We start from the raw sequence: 20,120 nt of genomic DNA, 5'->3' as shown, positions 1-20,120 counted from the left end.
TTGCTATTTTAACTTGTATTTCCCTGATGACTTATAATGTTGAACATCTTTTCACATTTTTACTTTCCATCTGGATATCTTCTTCATTGAGATGTCTCTAGATCTTTGGCCTCTTTTAAATTGAGTTGTTTTCTTATTGCCAAGTTTTAAGAGTTCTGTATATATTTTGGATATGTATTCTTTGCAAATACTTTCTCCCAGGTCTTTTCATTCTCTTGGCAGTGTCTTTCACAGAGCCAAAGTTAAACATTTTAATGAAGTCTAGTTTATCAAATATTTCTTTCTTGGATTGTACCTTTGGTGGTGTATGATAAAATATCATTGCCATACCCAAGGTCATCTAGATTTTGTCCTCAGTTGTCTTCTAAGTGTCTTATAGTGTTGTGTTTTATATGTTGTTTTATGATCTACTGCTTTTGTTGCATCCTACAGTTTTGATAAGTTGTGTTTTCTTTTTCATGTAGTTAAAAAAAACATTTTTTAAACTTCTGAGATAACTTCTATGATTCATGTATTATTTAGAAATGTGTTGTTTAATAGTCACATACTCTGGGATTTCCTAGTTATCTTTCTGTTAACTGATTTCTAGTTTAACTTTATTGTGGTCTGAGAGCAGCTTTTGTAAGAATTGAAATATTTTGTTGAAAGTGGACATGTTGTACTGGGTAAAATGAAATGTGATAAATATGTCTTTAGCAATGCTGTGGTAAAATGTGGGGGCGGGGGCGGGGAGGGAGCATTCTATAGTCCTATCATTAGGTCTATCGTTAGGTCTACTATTAGTCCTATCATTAGGTCTCAGTCTGCTAGTGAGCCTTTGCTTTGGACTGTGAACTTCACTGGTGCTTCTCAGTCTACACCCACCCCTTATTGGGACAGAGTTGGAGTTGGGTATTTCTCCTCTCTCATGTGGAAGGCAAGATACTTATGGAGTTGAATACTTTCTTTGTTCCAGGAAGGTTGGACTCTGATAAAACCCCAGAAGGTTAGCATGATAATTTTTCATTTTTTCTGGCAAAATTGTTTCTCCTGAGGGCAGTCCTTTTTAAGAAGGACAGAATACTCTGGTGTATCTAAAATTGTTTCCTTTTCCCCTCTTCCTGACAGAAGAAAAAAGGATTATTTTTCTTTAATATTCACTGTGCACACCTGGAGGTAAAACTCACAAAAGCTTCACCCCATTGACTGAGTCCCCCTGGAGTTTTTAACTCAGATTGCTCCACACTGAGCCTTCAGCAATTTGTGAATTACAGCTCAAGTTTTCCTACCTTGGCACTGGTTCCCGTCGCATTTTCTACTGGTGGATTTATGTTATATAAATTGTGATTCTCTCTATTCTTCATCAGTCTTTCCAGTTTTAGGGACAGTGGTTTTCCTTATGATATCACTTCTCTGACAGATCTGTGAAGAGTTGTTGATTTTTTAGTGTTTTTAGCTTTTTACTTGTTAAGGTGGCTGGTGACTTTAAGTTCAGGTGGACTGACTGGCTTCTTTTTTCTTCCTGCTCATTATTCAAGGCATGTGCTACCTTTGGGTTCAATTCCTCTTAAGTGTCTCATTGTTGCTACAGTATAGCTGTTGAAAAGTTATGAATGAATTCATAAATATGTCTTACAATACAGAGCTTTTCCTGAAGTTTATTTCTGTGCTTTCACAGTGTTATGCTTAACCTATAAAATTTTAGAATACTTGATTTCCTTTATATTAGATATTACCTGCCTGTGGTAAGGAGAGAAACAGGTAGCAAACTTTAAATCGGACCTTTTTAAAGCCAAATTCGTAAAATGAACTGATCAGAATGTTTGCCACTGTTACTTGTATTCTCTGAAGTCTGAAACTCACATTTCTTCCAAATGTCTTTTTTCCCCCCGGAAACTCAAGAAATCACTTATTTATTTATTTATTTATTTTTTACATTTAAAAGGTAGCTGGATTGCCTCTAATAATGTCAATTCTTTGACAAAGCACATTCTTTTTCTCCTTAAAAGAAGGTAACCTTTTAAAGAAAGGCATAGATACAGAGTCAGTCAAGGTTCTGTGAGCACATTGTGGTTCCTGTCTTAGCTTGGACTAGGAAATTGAGCATAGAATTATGGACAAAACTTCTCCTTAGAAAAATTCTTTAGGGAAAGGACTCTGCAAAAACCACATTATAAATTGTTTTGTCCTCTTGTAGAATTGACATTTTACCGTTATGTAAAGCCCTTCTGCTTCCTTGATAATTTTCCTTGCTCTGAAGTCAGCTCTGTGTGAAATTAATATAGTTATTCCTTCTTTCTCTTGATTAGTATTAGCATGGTATATTTTCTCTACCCCTTTAGTTTTTAAAAGATTTTTTAGCTTTTATTGAAATTTTTTTAGAGAATTATATCTGAACTAAAAATTCCACCCATTTCCCACTCCTCACCCTTTTACTGTATATGTTTCTTTATATTTAGAGTAGATTTCTTATAGACAAATACAGTTGGGTTTTGTTCTTTGACTCGCTGTGGCCTCTTCTGTCTTTTTTCTCTTAAAAGCATGTATTTGTTTACTTGGCTGTGTCAGGTCTTAGCTGCGGGGAGTGGAGTCTTTTGTTGCAGCTCAGGCTCCGGAGCATGGGCTGTCAGTAGTTGCAGGGGAATATTGAGACTTTTCTGTTTTCTTGATCTCTGGCATATCCAAGCTTTCTGGAAATTCTGTTCTTGTATAATTTTGACCTTTCTTAATAGAAGTAATGCTTTGTGAAGTGAAAGTTACTCAGTCGTGTCTGACTCTTTGCAACCCCATGGACTGTAGCCTACCAGGCTCCTCTGTCCATGGAATTCTCCAGGCTGGAATACTAGAGTGGGTAGCTGTTCCCTTCTCCAGGAGATCTTCCCAACCCAGGGATTGAACCCAGGTCTCCCACATTGCAGGTGGATTCTTTACCTCTGAGCCACCAGAGAAGCCCAAGAATGCTGGAGTGGGTAGTCTGTCTTTTCTCCGGGGGAACGTCCCGACCCAGTAATTAAACCAGGGTCTCTGCCTTGCAGGCAGATTCCTTACCAGTTGAGCTACCAGGGAAGCCCGTAATGCATTGTATTACAATGTAAAAATGATCCAATATTTATACCATTGCATTATTTAAATATAAATTATTAAGGATAAAATATATTGATAGTCTGATTTTTTTCCTTTAGAAAGTAAAAGTGGTAATTTTTTTACATGAAATGTGAGAAATATTTATTACTCTTCTTCTCTCCTTTCTTCCTTCCCTTTCTCCCTCTTTCCTTCTTTTATTTTCCCGTCAATGATTGTTTACTAAATACGTAAGCCAGAGACCTATAAGTGTGAATTTTGTTCTTTTAGTTTTAAAATTTAATTTTTGTTGTATAGAGGCTTCCTTGGTGTCTCAAATGGTTAAGAATCTGTCTGCAAATGCTGGGTTGGGAAGATCCCCTGGCGAAGAGAATGACTACCCACTCCAATATTCTTGCCTGGGAAATTCCATGAACAGAGGAGCCAGGCAGGTCCATGGGATCAAAAAGAGTCATACATGGCTGAGCAAGTAACACTTTCACTAACACTTCTGTTGTGCAAAAAGGGGAAATAGGGGAGGATTAAGATGTAGAAATAATGAAGAAAAAAGAAGGGAGCAAATTCACTCAATAAACCAAGTAAGCAGAACTTCTCTGTTTGATTTTCTCCATGTTTACCTCAAAGAGAGAAGTCTGAACTCTTTGTGACTTCAACACATATAGATCTTTCTGGTACTCTCTGGGAAGAACCTGAACCATAGGTCATAGTGAGGGCTAGTTAATCTTTATGAGTTAAAACATGGATTTTGTAATTAGCCCTATCAAATACCTAGTCTAGCTCTGGTTAGAGTTCCTGATCTTTAATTTTTATTTTCATAGAATCTCCATTTCTAGTTGCAAAATATATTACTTCTCAGCCACCAAAAATTTGCTACATGATTCTTGTTTGCCAAGTTTCCCAGGTGAATTCTGACAAGGCACTGTGGATGAGACATTAAATAACTAAGTAGCTCAGTAGCAAACATTTCATTAGAATGTTGTCAGCTAGTATTGGCTTGGGTCTCAGCTGGTATTCCTAGGAGTCTGGCAAAGTTTAGTCATCTGGTAGGAGAATGGACGGAGGGTGGATCTGTTTGAATAAACTTGCTTCAAGAGTTTTTCTTGAAGGGGACGATTTTCTTCTACAACCTTAAAGTAGGAGGGAGGACAATGTACCATTTCCCTCAGCTATGGTCCTTCTGCTAGCTTTAAGGACTTGATTTTGAACCCTGTGGAAAGAGGTGCTGTAGGTGGAAGGGAAGCTGAAGAGCTGTTTCCAGAGTTACTGGTAAGACCTGAAATCCTCCCATCACTGCCTTAGTTGGGGAGAGGTGTGCACTGAGACTCTAGGAGCCTCCTGGGTCTTTGCTGCAGATCTAGGAAATCCAGGAGACCGTTTCCTTGACCCTGGCAGTTGGAGTAACATAGCCATTACCCATAGGCCAATGAGATCTCAAACCCTTGCCTTAGACAGTTTGCCTTTGTTGGTGCAAAGAAAGGTACTAGGGTTAGAAGTCAAGGTGAGACAAAGATTGTATAGAGTGGAAAGGAAGCAACAGGCTGTCTAATGACTTCATGAGAGTGTGAACATCTCAGGAATTCACAGTAACCCTGGGATAGGAGCCGGCCTTCTCACAGTTTGGGGCACAGAGCTTAGGGTCTCCTTTTCTTTAGAACTTAAGGTGACTTTAGTCTCTGTCTCATCTCAACCCCTCCTTCTACCTTACTTCCTTTTCCTTCCATGCTATTAAAAATGAAGCAGACTGTATTATTTTCCCTTTACTGTATCCTAAGTTTATTTGTTGCTACATTTAGATGTTACTGAATGGGCCTCAGGGATTGACTAGACATTGCCTGAGAACATTCAGTGTCAGCAGCGTCCTAAATCATCCATCCTGGAAGTGGGCATATATTGATTTTTTTTCTTGTGTGTCCATTTCCCGCATTCATTACCTGATTTTTCTTTGTACATTTACCCCTTCATCGCTGTCAGTCCCAGTGGTACTGGTAAGGCTAGAATGGAGTCATATGAGGGGTTAAGACCCTGGCTCCTCTGATGGTTCAGAATTTGGCCACAAGGGACATGTTCCCCTGTACTGTTGTCTGAGCTGTCGGAAAGAGGTGTGCTGTCTTCTGCTGGGACTCAACCTGGCAGAACGGAGCTGGAGCTGCTGATGGTTAACTTCGCTCCCACCTTGGAATAAGAGCCTACCTGAGCATGAAGAGAGGAGAGGAGGTCCAAGAGGAGCAGAGTCGGCTTTCTGAACACACTGTAGAAACTTTGGGTCCAGTCAGTCATGCCAGATGCACTTGTAGGTTTGTGAGTCAAAGTGGACTTTTTCTGTGTATGCAGTTTGAAATGGGTCTCTGCCACCTGAAGTTTCCAGAGTCTGGCTAAACACAGCACCTAAGCCACACCTGCTGATGCTGTGTGAGGAAGAGGATTAGTTGAAAAGAGATGGTGCTCTGGGATAGATACCTCTAAAATAGGCATCCAAAAAGAAACTCATGGCCTAAAGTGATCTGGCTTTATTATGGGTGGAGCTGGGATGCCAGGGAGTGATGGGGTCCCTTTGATCGTTACATCCCCGCCTGCATAAAGTTTTATTTTTCTCTCAAGTCTATGTGTAGGCTCAGGACAGGGTTTGAGGGTGTAACATGCTGAGCTTGAGAGAGGGCCACTTTGAGGTGTTTTGACACGCCATGACTGCTCATTAGCAGGTCCTGTTCTAACAAACGCACTTGCTCGAGCTCGACCTTGGATCATCCGAACTGCCTTATTGTCTATATGCTGGCTAAAAAGTAGAGCGGGTGGGACAGCAGCTCCCATGATTTGAAAATGGAAGCCTTTATGCATTTTTTTTCTGCCTCTTCTAAGAGATTTATTTTTAGAAGTGTGAAACTGGCAGGTGTGTACTGTCTCCCATTCTGTGTACCTGGCTGCCTCAAGGATACAGGCCAAACTCGATAGTGCTTGGAGAAGAAAAATGCAAATCTGTGCTTCAAAAAATTAATCACACAGAGGAGACATTTGGAGATTCAAATGTGTGACTTGTCTCATTAAAGATAAAGGTGAAACAGGATTACTGGACATAACCAATTAGAAAAGTGTGGCCTCTTGGAGGTTCAAGAAGCAGCTCATGGCCACAGCTGGGGGGAATGAGGTAGGCATGTCACACAGGGAGGCTGGATGATCCACCACCTGGTAGCCTCTGCTGAGCAGTAGAAATTGGTGCTTGAAATTAAAGTGAATTGTTTGAATTGTTAGCTTGATTCAGCCTCATTTATTGCAGCCCTGTCAAGGGGAGCAACTTGGGGACTCAGATTTTTCCATGTCAAAGACAATCCTTCTTGTATTATTACATTGTTTTCCTTAAATCTTATAAAAAATGTTTTTAAAATTATTAACATGTTCTTTTAACGATGCAGTTTAGGGCACAAAATTTTAAAGGTAATGTTGAAGTTACGCAGTTTGAGTCATTGATTCTCTTGGAAACTGTATTTGTCTCACTGTGGCTCCCACAAAACACTTAGGTATAGCATGACAAAGTAAAGTGTGCACATATATATGAAGTATATGTGTTTATATACGAGTGTGTATGTGTGTGTACTTCAGGTGCCTAGAATTGGATTAATTGTAATTCTTGGTTTGTGACACCTTCTTGTTACTAGTCCCTTGCATGGGCCACTTTTATTAATTTTCTTGGCCTTTGGGGCATATAGTGGACTGCACTTCCCATACTCTCCCCTCTGATGGTATGGTCATGTGACCTGCTTTGGCCAACAAAACATGGCTGCAAAAGTGACATGTAATATTTCAGAGCAGAAGCATTAACAGCAAGTATATGATCCATACACCTTTCCCGTTGCACTGATGGTTGTGGAAACTTCCATAAGTATGGGTCCTTGTCTGGCTGTGATGAACAGAGCCCCTTGCTGACCTGCACTGGGCAAAGAGAATGGCAGGAAGTATACTTTTATTCTATTAGAGATATTAGGTTGTCAGGACAGCATAACCTAGCCTACATGTCTGCATGGGTAACCAGTTATTGTTTCTCTACCTCATTTCTCAGGCTGGGGTTTTGCTAATCATACTCCTCCTTGTCCAGCTGACTTCCTGTCTGTTACGTCCCACAAACAGAGGGTTCCAGAAGGCAGGAGGAGGGAATCTTCCTTACCCAGTGATCAAAGGCAGGTCTACTGCATTGTAGGCAGACTCTTTACTGCCTGAGCCGTCAGAAAAGCCCTTGATGTATGTATTTATATACATATGTATATATGTATATATATTCATTTCTAGCATTTATAATTTTATCATATCAAGTTGCTTTTATTTTACATCTACCTATTTTTGTGCCATAACCCACCCTCCACCCTCTTTTTGAAGTGGAAACATTTTCTTCTTTTATCAGTTTGAAGATATTAAAATGCTTATATAAAAAAATTGTCATATGCTTTATTGTTTCCTTTTCTTTGAGATTCAGTTCTCTCTTTTGTTGAATTTGTGGGCTTTCATTTACTGAGTGTGGTTTCTTTGTCAGGTTTTAAATTCTGACTTTCAAGTCTCATCTTAAGCAAGAGGTTCCCTTCTCTCTTCAGACACCATCCTTGTACTTGGTGATTTGGCAGTTGCTTTTCCTTTGGATTCTTGTCCAGTTCAAAACTATGTCTTACATTTGACTTGGGGATACTGTACATCCAGTCCTAGGAACTTTCATTTGTTTTCTTGTGGTTCAAGGCTAACAGCTTTCCATTCCAGTCTCTGTTCCCAGATAGGAATAGTCTTTTTTCCAGCTTGTAGTTTCAACACTTGAGCCTGAATGTGGGCTCTGCCACACACGGAGTGTTCTGTCCTTATGCTCCTGAAGCCATGGAGCTGCCAGAGACCAACACTTGTTAATTTTGATCCCGGTGCCTCACATGCTTAGAGCTGGCTGCGACTAGTTTTCATTATTATGGACTTCTTTCTATGTCTGAACCATGAAGATACTTATATTGTTCTGAATTATACCAGTGTCTTTTAAAAACATGAAAAATTTAAACTGTTACTGTGTTTGGAGTAAAGGAGGAATAGGGATGTGCGAGGGGACTTGCTCTACCGGCTCAATAAGCTTACTTTTGCTTTTTTTTTTCCAAGGTAACATAAGAAAGACATTTTTTAAAGAGATTTTTTTAAAAATGTGGACCGTTTTTATAATCTTTATTGAATTTGTTATAATATTGCTTTTATTTTATGTTTCAGTTTTTTGGCCGCAAGGCATGTGGTATGTTAGCTCCCCTCTCTGGACTGAACCCATACGCCTTGCATTGATAGGCGAAGTCTTTACCACTGGACCACCAGGAAAGTCCCCTAAGAGAGACTTAAGCATAATTATTTCTACCTAGATATTCTGGGCAATGAGAGGCAGGTTTAGAAATGTATAGACTTATTTGCTGCCAGATGTGGAGATGAGGTAATTTTAATAGAAAAAAAATGTGTAAACTTTCATGTTATGTATTTGTTCCCCAACCAGGTTCCTAAAAACTTGGCTGAGGAATGTAATATAGGTAAGAAGGATGGTTTTGAGCAGTGCTGATCAAGAAATTTTGTGTTTAGAACTTTGTGTTTCCCACTTCTCAAAGTGGCTGTCTTGCAGGAGATGAGAAAACAGTGGTGACAATGTGGCTGGTAGAGTTACTGGGGGAAGGGCAGGATTGGAGAGAAAGCAGAGGAAAGAGGAAGATGGATCAAGCTTTCCTTATCTGTAGTGATTTGTTGTATTTCTTCTTTTGGCAAGATTTTCTTCTAATAGAAAAATTACTTTGATATTTCTTATTTTCTGTATCAAAGACGTATTTCCTCTGAATTTAAAAAAGATCTGTCTCTGAGCTTTCTTTTGTAGTATAGTGATATCATAATCTGAATGCAATCTTCTGGAGTGCTTCCATGAATCTTTAGGGAGGTGTTCTAGTCCCCTTGACTGTAACAGAATGTCTTTTATCTGCAACCTAAAACAGTAGTGTTCTTTTTGTGAACACTAAATTACATTGTAGGCCTTTTCTTAATGTTTCTTGCTTATAGGAGTTTCTTGCTAATCTTTCTTTAAATGGAACATTTCATGCACATTCATTTTTTACTTTTTAAACTGTTTGTTGAAGTATACTGTACACAAGGAAAAGTGCATGAAACCTAAGCTTGATAATTTTTTAGGAAGTAAATACACGTGTGTAACTACTCCCCAGATCATGAAGTAGAAAATTACCAGCACCTCAGAAATACTTCTTGTGCTGTTCCTCAGTTATAACTCTTCTTTCTCAAGAGTAAGTAATATCCTGGCTTCTATGAACATCTTTAAGTTCTATCTGTTTTGAATTTTGTATGAAAGGAATTGTACAATATGTCCTCCTTTTGTCTGACTTCTTTCACTCAACATGTTTGCAATACTCTTCTATATTGCTGTCATGTCAGGAATTCATTCATTTGCACTGCTGTTTAATATTCTATTGTATGAATATAACACAATTTATCATACTTGTTTATTTATTAGGAACGTTTGGATTGTTTCCAACTTTTGACTATCATAAATAGTGCTGGTATGAACACTCATGTATGTTCATATAAGATATTCTTGTATGTCTTTTGTTGAGTACACATGTACACATATGTATCTATCTAGGGGTGGAATTTCCAGGTCATAGGGAATGCATATATTCAGTTGTTATTCAGTTGTTGTAGATATCACTGAATGGTTTTCCAAAATGGTTGTACCAATTTACTCTGTCTCCATTAGTGCAGAGTTTTAGGTGCTTCCCATCCTTGCCAACATGTGGTATTGTTAGTCATTTAATGTTAGCTATTCTGGTCTTATATAACAAAACCTCATTGTGGATTTAAGTGATATATTTTAGGTGACCAACGAAGTTGAACAACTTTTCATGTGCTTATTGACCATTTGGAGAACCTCTTCTGTGCAGTGTCCATTATCTTGCTGCTGCTGTGGCTAAGTCACTTCAGTTGTGTCCGACTCTGTGCGACCCCATAGACGGCAGCCCACCAGGCTCCTCTGTCCCTGGGATTCTCCAGGCAAGAATACTGGAGTGGGTTGCCATTTCCTTCTCCAGTTCATTATCTTAAGTAATTGTTTTTTCTTCTTACTGATTTGCATCAATAGTTCTTTTAGATTCTTATATGAGTTGTTTGATTGATGTACACTTGTCAATTTCTCCTTTCACTTGCTTCATGATCTTCTGTTATAATAGTGTCTTTGGATGCACAGGATTCCACTATTTTAATGTTGTGTAATGTTAATCTTTTTATGTCCTATTTGAGAAATCTTCACTTACCACAAAACAAGAATATTTTCTTTATTCATTTTCTAAAAGTTTTATTCCTTGATGCTTTACATATAGATATACATTCTACCTAGGATTGGTTTGTTGTTATTGTTCTGTTGCTTAGTCATGTCCGACTCTTCCTGACCCCATGGACTGCAGCCCGCCAGTCTTCTGTGTCCTTCACTGTCTCCCGGAGTTTGCTCAAACTCATGTCCATTGAATCAGTGATGCCATCCATCCACCCTCTCATCCTCTGTTGCCCCCTTCTCCTCCTGCCCTCAATCTTTCCCAGCATCAGGGTCTTTTCCAGTGAGTCAGCTTTTCCCATCAGGTGGCCAAAGTATTGACGCTTCAGCTTCAGCATCGGTCCTTCCAGTGAATATTCAGGACTGATTTCTGTTAGGATTGACTGGTTTGAGCTTCTTGATGTCTGGAGGACTCTCAAGAGTCTTTTCCAGCACCACATTTCAAAAGCATCAATTCTTTGGCACTCAGCCTTCTTTTTCATCCAGTTCTTACATCTGTACATGACCACTGGAAAAACCATAGCTTTGACTAGATGGACCTTTGTCAGCAAAGTGACATCTCTGCTTTTTAACACATTGTGTAGGTTCGTCACAGCTTTTCTTCCAAGGAGCAAGTGTCTTTTAATTTCATGGCTGTAGTCACCATCCACAGTGATTTTGGAGCCCAATAAAATAAAGTCTGTCATTGTTTCTCTTGTTTCCCCATCTATTTGCCATGAAGTGATGGGACTGGATGCCATGATCTTATTTTTCTGAATGTTGAGTTTTAAGCCAGTTTCTTCACTCTCCTCTTTAACCCTCAACAACAGGTTCCCTCATTCCTCTTCACTTTCTTCTGTAAGGGTGGTGTCATCTGCATATCTGAGATTATTGATATTTCTCCTGGAAATCTTGATTCCAGCTTGTGCTTTATCCAGCCCAGCATTTTACATGATGCAGTCTGCACATAAGTTAAATAAGCAGGGTAACAATATACAGCCTTGATGGACTCCTTTCCCAATTTTGAACCAGTCCATTTTTCCATGTCCGGTTTTAACTACTGATTCTTGACTTGCATACAGGTTTCTGAGGAGGCAGGTAAGGTGGCCTGATATTCCCATCTCCTTAAGAACTTTCCACAGTTTGTTGTTATCCACACAAAGGATTTAGCATAGTCAATGAAGCAGAAGTAGATGTTTTTCTGGAATTCTCTTGCTTTTTCTATGATCAAATGGATGTTGGCAATTTGATCTTTCGTTCCTCTGCCTCTTCTAAATCCAGCTTATACACCTGGAGAGTCCCACTTCACATACTGTTGAAGTCTAGTTTGGAGGACTTTGAGCATGACCTTGCTAGCATGTGAAATGAGTGCAATTGTGCAGTAGTTTGAACATTCTTTGCATTGTTCTTCTTTGGTGCTGGAATGAAAACTGACCTTTTCCAGCCCTCTGGTCACTGCTGAGTTTTCCATATTTGCTGGCATATTGAGTGAAGCACTTTAACAGCATCATCTTTTAGGATTTGAAATAGCTTAGCTGGAATTCCATCACCTCCACTAGCTTTGTTGGAGCGTGGGCTCTAGAGTGTGGGCTTCAGTAGTTGCAGCTTGCATGCTTAGCTGCCCTGGGGCATGTGGGATCTTAGTTTCTGGACCAGAGATCATACCGAAGTCCCCTGCAATGGCAGGCGGATTCTTAACTACTGGGCCCCCGGGGAAGTCCCTGCGATAGGGTTTTTGTAAGTATCTTTTAAAAATTGGATTTAAGGAGTTCCTATTTATTCTTGGTTTGCCAAGAGTTTTTTTAAACCAAAATGGGTGTTGAATTTTATCAAAAAATTTTTTTGCATGTATGTATATAATGTTTCTCCTTTACTTAGTTAAGGTGGTGAATATACTGATTAAATTTAGTTTGTTAAACTAACTTTGTATTTCTTGAATAAATCTTAACTGGTTATGATTTTTTTATGTCACTGGATTTGACTTACTAATGTTTTTTAAACTTTGTTTTGTACTGGGATATAGCTGATTAACAAACAATGTTGTGATAGTTGCAGGTAAACAGCAAAAGTAGTCAACCATACGTGGACTTACTAATATTTTGTCTAGGATTTTTCTGTCTATGTTCACGAAAGAAATTGACATAAACATTTCCTTCTTGAATTGCGTTTGTCAGGTTTTGGTATAAATATTATGCTGGCTTTAAAAAGTGAGTTGAGAAGTGTTTCCTGTTTTTCTATTTGCTGGTAGAGTTCATATAAGATTGATTTTATATCTTAGCATGTGGAGGAATTCACTGGTAAAGCTCTCTGGATCTAGAGATTGTTTTGTCGTTAGGTTTTTGATTACAGTTACTATTTATTTGGGCTTCCCTGGTGGCTCAGAGGTTAAAGCATCTGCCTGCAATGCAGGAGACCTGGGTTCAATCCCTGGGTTGGGAAGATCCCCTGGAGAAGGAAATGGCACCCCACTCCAGTGTCCTTGCCTGGAGAATCTCAGGTGGAGCCTGGTGGGCTACTGCAGTCCGTGGGGTCGCAAAGAGTCGGACACGACTGAGCGACTTCACTTTCACTATTTTCTAGTATGTGTGCGCATGCTAAGTCGCTTCAGTCATGTCCAGTCCTTTGTGACCCTGTGGACTGTAGCCTGTCAGTCTCCTCTGTTCCTGGGATTCTCCAGGCAAGAATACTCAAGTGGGTAACCATTTTCTCCTCCAGGAGATCTACCTGACCCAGGGACTGAACCGAATCTTTTACATCTCCTGCATTGGAAGGTGGGTTCTTTATTGCTAGCGCCCCCTGGGAAGCCCTATTTTCTAGGATAGCATTATTCTATTTTTCAATTTCTTCCCATGTTATTTTTTACATTGTACTTATCTAGGAATTTATTTTATATGTGTTTTAAAATTTATCAGCAACCAGTTGTTTTTGATAACTTCTAATTTTCCTTTTAATGTCCAGAGTGCCTGTGGTAATGTCTCCTTTTGTATCCCTAAATATTGGTCATTTGTACCTTACCTTTCTTTTCATGGTTTCTCTTGATAGGAGTTCATAATTTTATATTAATAATCAAATATTGTCTTTGTTGATTTTCTATACTGTGTACGTGTTCTACTTCATTTATTTTTACTGTTTATACTTTTTTCCCTTTTACTTCCATTTGAATTTAATTTGTTGTTATTTTTCTAATTCCCCGAGATAGATATTTTCAGCATCCTAGTTTTGGTTTACATTTCTCTAATAATTAGTCATGTTGAGCATCTTTTCATATGCTTGTTGGCCATCTGTATGTCTTCTTTGGAGAAATGTCTATTTAAGTCTTCTGCCCATTTTTTGATTGTTGTTGTTGCTTTTGATATTAAGCTGTATGAGCTGTTTGTATATTTTGGAAACTAATCCCTTGTCAGTAGTGTCTTTTCTCCCACGCTTTTTGGTTTGTTTAAGATTTACACCTCTATCTTTAAAGGTCATTTTTTTCTGGACATATAATTTTACATTGAATTAAAAGACCTTTCAGCTGTTATCCTATTATTTTCTGGCTTCCATCATTTCAGTTCAAACTTAGCTGTTAATTTGGTAGCTCCTTGAAAGCTAATGTGTTTTGTTCTTTTGGATGATTTTTAAGACCTTTCACTTTATCATGAGTTTTGTTCAGGAATTTTGGTAAAAATGTTTTTCTTTTTGTGTAGTTTCTTAGAGCTTTATGAATGTGCAGATTGATATTTTTTACAAATCTTAGTACTGTCTCACACATATTCCTTCAAATGTTGCTTCAGTTTGATTCTTTCACCCTTCCATCTTGGATCTCCAGTGATATGAATGTTAGATTTTTCTTCATGTCTCTGATTTTTTTTTGCATCGTTTTTCTTCCTGTTTTTGAGCCTGAATATTTTATAATAACCTATTTTTCGATCATGAATTTCTCTATTTATATTTTCTGAAACAATGGTTGCCTTGTAAGGTCAATTATTTTACTTTTCAGTTCTGCAATTTATTGGTTGTTTTTGTAGATTTTTATTTCTCAAGTGAAGTTCTTTATCTTATCTATTTAGTTAAAATCATTTATACAAACTTTAAAATTTGTGTAGAATATCAGGGTCTCATTTGTGGATCTGTTTCTTTTTGTGTTTTTATTTTATATTGGAGTGTAGTTGATTTTCAATGTTGCATTAGTTTCAAGTGTACAGCAAAATGACTCAGTTCTACCTGTACATATATCTATTCTTTTTCAGATTCTTTTCTGTGGGCCTCTTCCTATTGTCTGCTTGTCACCTGGTCCTGTTTCTTTGTATGCGTAATAGTTTTTTAATGGAATGATGGCATTGTATCTATACCTACATCTGTATCTATAAAGCGGGGGGGCTTTGGATGATGGTCTCTTCTCTCAGAGGTGATTTGACCTACACTCCATCATGTAGTAGAGTAGGGGCAGAACCCTTAATCTAATCAGAGATGAAAATAAGCCTAGGCTACATTTTTGACCCTTTTAAGCCTAGATCTCATGTTTGCCCATCTCAGAAGATAGAATTCAAAAGTTCCCAAGTGCAAGCGTAGGGTATTTAATGCAAGGCTGTCCTACTTGGCAGACCCTGAACTCTAATTTTTATTTCATCTGCACTGTGAGACTGTGGACAGCTCCGCTGAGGTTTCCTGTAGACTTTTGCTCAGCTTCTTACCTACTTTTCCCTGTGTAATTTAAGAGTTAGGAAATGCTATGAGAGGAAAACTTACGTGAATTTGTACTTATTTATTTATGCTTCACTTCTGCTGATGATCTCAGCTTCGCTGGCTGCCTTAGCAGGCCCAAAGTGCATTTTTTAATCTACTTAGTTCTATGAGAAAAGCTGCATTGTCTTCTTTGGCTCTTAGAATTTTCATTCTGCAAAAATTTTTAGCTTCTGTCTTCAGCCTCTTCCCTATTCCTTAAGACTCAGCAAATGCCCCAAGGGGAAAATGTGTGTGTAGAATATTGGGTTCACCTCAAAGAATTTCTCCTCTTTCTGAGATCTTGACCCTCAGTTCTGGATGCCCTAAAGGTTCTCCAGTGCCAACAGATATATTTCAAAACTATTTTATATAGATTTTCTAGTTACTTTTAGAGGGAGTATTGGGCTAAGAAAGCTATTCTATTTTTGTTGCACACAGGATGTCCACATTCATCTTTGATATATTGATGTTTGTGAAAAGAAGTTTTTTAAAAAGATACTAAGTATATGAAGGTCTAATTAATCTATGTTTTTAGAAAATTTATTAATTACAGTTTTTTAAAATACTCAATTCTTTTTTATAATTTATGCACTCTAATAAATGCTTGGTATCTCTATCTACCAAGATGGACAAATAGAAGTTGTTTGTGGCAGGGGACCTTTATTCAGGTAGTTGAAATTTTCATATTGAATATTGTTCTCTATCCATAAGTCAGATACTCAAGAGTCACACCTTCCACATTGGCAAGTGCTTTGCATGAAGCAGACCATCAGCAACTTTAATGATGACTGACAGCTCCAAGGACAGGAAGGAGGATGAAAGGACTGGTGCCCTTGCAGAGAGTACATCCATTTGGCAGTTACTTCAAGAATGTATTGTCATAGCTTAAAGTGGAAGATAGGCTTGCCACCAAATAAAGGGTTTTGTATTTTGTAATTTACCATGATTTTTCTTTTTTTTGTCTCAAGAAAATAACAAATAAATAACTTAAAGATGATCCTGTCTGTCTGAAGCATAGGTAACAGATGGGCTGTTCTTTTAAGATCTCTCTCAATTCAGTTTCTGTGTTATTATTAAAAAGAAAGTTAATATGAGCCTATGGAAAATTAGTAGTATGGAAGATGAATATAATGAAATGCTTTTCTTGAAAATTTTCATTTCCGTTTCTCTGCTCATGTCCTTTCCTGAATGTATTCTGTTTTCCTCTTTTTACTTTACTTTGGGAGCTGGTTCACATTTCACCCCCTTTAGGAAGTCATCCCTGGTTTCCACACTTGGTCTTACTATGGCTTTATTAATACTTTTGATGAATCAAGTACTGAATAAGTACTCTAATGGCATTATCACATTTAATAATTATCATGAAGAGAGAGGTCACCATTTTAGAAATATGGAGAATAAGTTTTAGAGAAGTTAAGACATTTGCTCAGTCATATCATTAGTGAATAATGTTGCATTTTTTAACCTCTATGTTTCCAGTTTTCACTGTTTGTTGGCTCTAAATCCAATATTTTTTATTGCTCACTGTAAATTTTTTTATACAGTCTTTATATAGTTGATTACTTTTCACTTATTGCATTTAGTGAAAATGAAAAGTGAAAGTGAAAGTCGCTCAGTCGTGTCCAACTCTTTGTGACCCCATGAACTATACAGTCCATGGAATTCTCCAGGCCAGAATGCTAGAGTGAGTAGCCTTTCCCTTCTCCTGGGGATCTTCCCAACCCAGGGATCGAACCCAGGTCTCCCACATTGCAGGCGGAGTCTTTACCAGCTGAGCCACAAGGGAAGTCCGAGAAGATTTTATAGAGGTAAGTGCTTGCTAGTGTCCCCTGGATTAACTGTTTGGACATAAAGAACTGTCATTGTGCTGGAAAGATCACAGTTCTGGTTCACATACTGACAGTGAGTGGACAGACCAAGTAGGCTGTAAGACAGGAAACACCGGAGATATGTAATTTTAAGACATGATTTCAACCTTTGGTATTTGAAAGGAAATTAAAATTGAGTAAGCCCTTGAAAACATGAGAAATACTTCTGGAGAACTGTGCAGTCTTTTAAGTTCATGAATTCCATCTGTTCTTTAGAATCTCTGTTTTCTCTCTTTTATCATCAAGCAGTAATAATTTTCCTTTTGGAGTCAATGAAAATAATGTTATAACATTACTTCTTAAGAATTATCATTTCTATAATGGTGAGGATGGCAAAAATAAATTGAGATATAGATGTTGAAAGGTTTTCTAGACTCCCTCACTAAAAAGCAAATATTATTGTACTCCAATCAAGTGTCTGATTCAAATTTGTGTTTTATCTGATTAATGAATTATCATAGTCCTATGTCTTGAGAGTTACTTTCAAAACAGTGGAAAATGCAGTGTCGTTTCCTGAGAGGAAAGTGAATTCTCCTGTATGCAATAATAGTATTTTTGTGAAGGATATTAGTTTATTGGTCTAAGACCCCTTTGTTTTTGAAGAAAAAGATATATATAAAATTAAAAATTAAAATATTATGTTTTGAATGCTGAATTAATACCCATAAAGAATTAAACTTAGGAAACACTTTATTCATTGTTAAACATTTCATAGTTAACATTTTTTTTTCAGAGAAAAAATTATTAAAACATGACATGTTTATCAGTTAAGTTAGTCTTCCTCCTTATCTTTTTTACCTCTTTGGAAATGTTTATTCTTTCACTCTGTCTCTATTTATTAAGATTTCACTGAATTTCGATGCTATCCTTATGACTTTGGCACATATACCCTTTATTCCATCCCAGTCATTGTTATTTTTAAATGCCAGTTGCTTGGAATACAACCAGTTCAATTATTCTTGTTAGAATTAATCTCTTCCGTAACCATCCATGAAGTTCAATCTAGCCAACTGTAGATTCTGACTGGTTTTGGGGTCTAGGGCAGAATCAGAAAAGATATGGCATTGTACGATCATTCAGTTCTTCTCTCCATAACAAACATTGATAATGAATGATGACACTCCAACCTGCTGGGCCTGGATAAGATTTCATAGTCCTCTCAATATGCTGCTCTAGGCTGTTAATGCCCAACTGATAGATTTTGGCAAATCAGATGACGTCTTCATGCCAATTTGGGTCTTTTATTTTTGTTCAAGGGAATGGTTTGTTATATTAGATGGAATTAAAAAATACCACCAGCACCAAAATTTACTACAGCTACTACATTTTTTAGGCATGGTAAAAACTTCAAAGTCTTCACATTCTGAGGAAAAGCTGACTTGATAATCAGTAAACATCAGTCCTGGTCTTAAACCTGTCTCACTGATTAATGAGAGTTTGCTTCTGTGAATTTGCCACTGAAAGTCAGCCAATCGGTAATAGTCTTATGGTTTGAAAGTCAGCCAATTAGCAGTGGACTCACTCCCCTGAACTTGAGTCAAAGGCTGACGTCAACCCACTCTTGTTTCTGTAACCAGACACAAGCATGTTTCTGTATCCAACTCAAGTGACCTTTTAGACTGATGTAAAACTCTGTGTAATATCAGAAGTTTGCTTAAATTAATCAGACTGCCTAACCAACATAGCTCTCTGCCCTACCTAGGGGAGCAATCAGTCAAGCTTTGCAACTTTGGGTTTTGTTTCAAAGTTTGAGTGATGACCTCATCCTTTAACAGATGACAGTAAATGTCAGCATGTTCCCCCTCTGTATTTTTTTTTTTTTAGTAAAGGTAACACATTTCCTCAACCTCTCAAATGAATCATTTTTGGGGAATAAAGTCACATACCAAAGAGTGATTGGACACATGACTGAACCTTCCTTAACAAAAATAGATTTCACTGAGCTATCACATTAATAGGTATAGAGAAATTAAATTGGCATTGAGAAATTAAAAGCTTTTCAAAAATTCTAACTGCATGGAATATATTTCAGTGTTGTATAGCATCCATTTAAATAACTTTCATGTGGCATCAGCCTCTTGAAGTAGAACATTAGCAAATCTGACATGCTTGAAGCATGTGAATAGTTGGGGGCTTAAGGGGACAAAATTCTGAGAAATCCCTAGGAGTAAGCTAAGAGTTGATGAGTAATAGCAAATAAGTCTATTTGGAGTTCCCCAAGATGAAATTGCACTGTGCCATTTCTGCCTCTTTTCTAGACGTCTCGATCAGTCTAGAAACAGATAAAATAGAATGGAAGAGCATGTATGTGTGGGAAAATAATTTGGAGATAAACTTGCCAGTAGGTCCAAAGGTGAGGCTTTTGATGGTGGTGATGGAGTTGGCAGAGAAGTGACTCAACAGAAGTCCAGGACTGAGTGGGGATTATATTGCCAGTGGAGAGATCAATGATGGACTGGAAGAGTGTAAAAGACTTTGTTATTAAGTATCTTTTATAAGAATGAAGTGCAGATGTGTTTCAAGATGGGGAGGATATGGACAGATAGCAGGATTGTGACTAGGGAGGGCAGAATGCTGTAGTAAGAATTTCAGATATGTTGCATTCAAATCAAAAACAGTTCCAAGCCTCAGTGGTATATTTCTCAGTCGCTTCAGTTGTGTCCGACTCTGTGACCCCATGGATGTAGCCTGCCAGTCTCCTCTGTCCATGGGATTCTCCAGGCAAGAAGTCTGGAGTGGGTTGCCATTCCCTTCCTCAGCAATGGCATATTATATGGTGATAATTTTGCCCAGTGCTGTGGGAGCTACAAAAATTAGCAAGACGTAACTTTTGCTCTCATGGAACTTACAGCTTATTAGGACCATAGCTTTATGACAAGGTTGTTCAGACATATTTGTGGCTGGTTTGGGAAGGCCATTAAGATCATTGAAAAATACAGGCTGTGAGATCCATGTGCCAGACGGTCATCATGTAAATGCTAAAGGCTGAGGATGAAGGCAAGGAATGGATCTGAAGAGACATAAAAGTGCTGTACATCCCCAAGGTGTGTAAGTCAGTGATGACTGCTTCTTTCTTTTGATTTCTTCCTTTTGGACTACTTAGCAAGGGAAAGAAAAGCTGAGAACTCCATTGGAACCCTTAGCAGATGATATACATTTACAGAGGCATCAGACATACATTTATGAAAGGA

The sequence above is a fragment of the Cervus elaphus genome, chromosome 33 (assembly GCF_910594005.1).
Source record: "Cervus elaphus chromosome 33, mCerEla1.1, whole genome shotgun sequence".
NCBI lineage: Eukaryota > Metazoa > Chordata > Mammalia > Artiodactyla > Cervidae > Cervus > Cervus elaphus.
Note: the sequence above shows the minus strand (reverse complement) of the source record.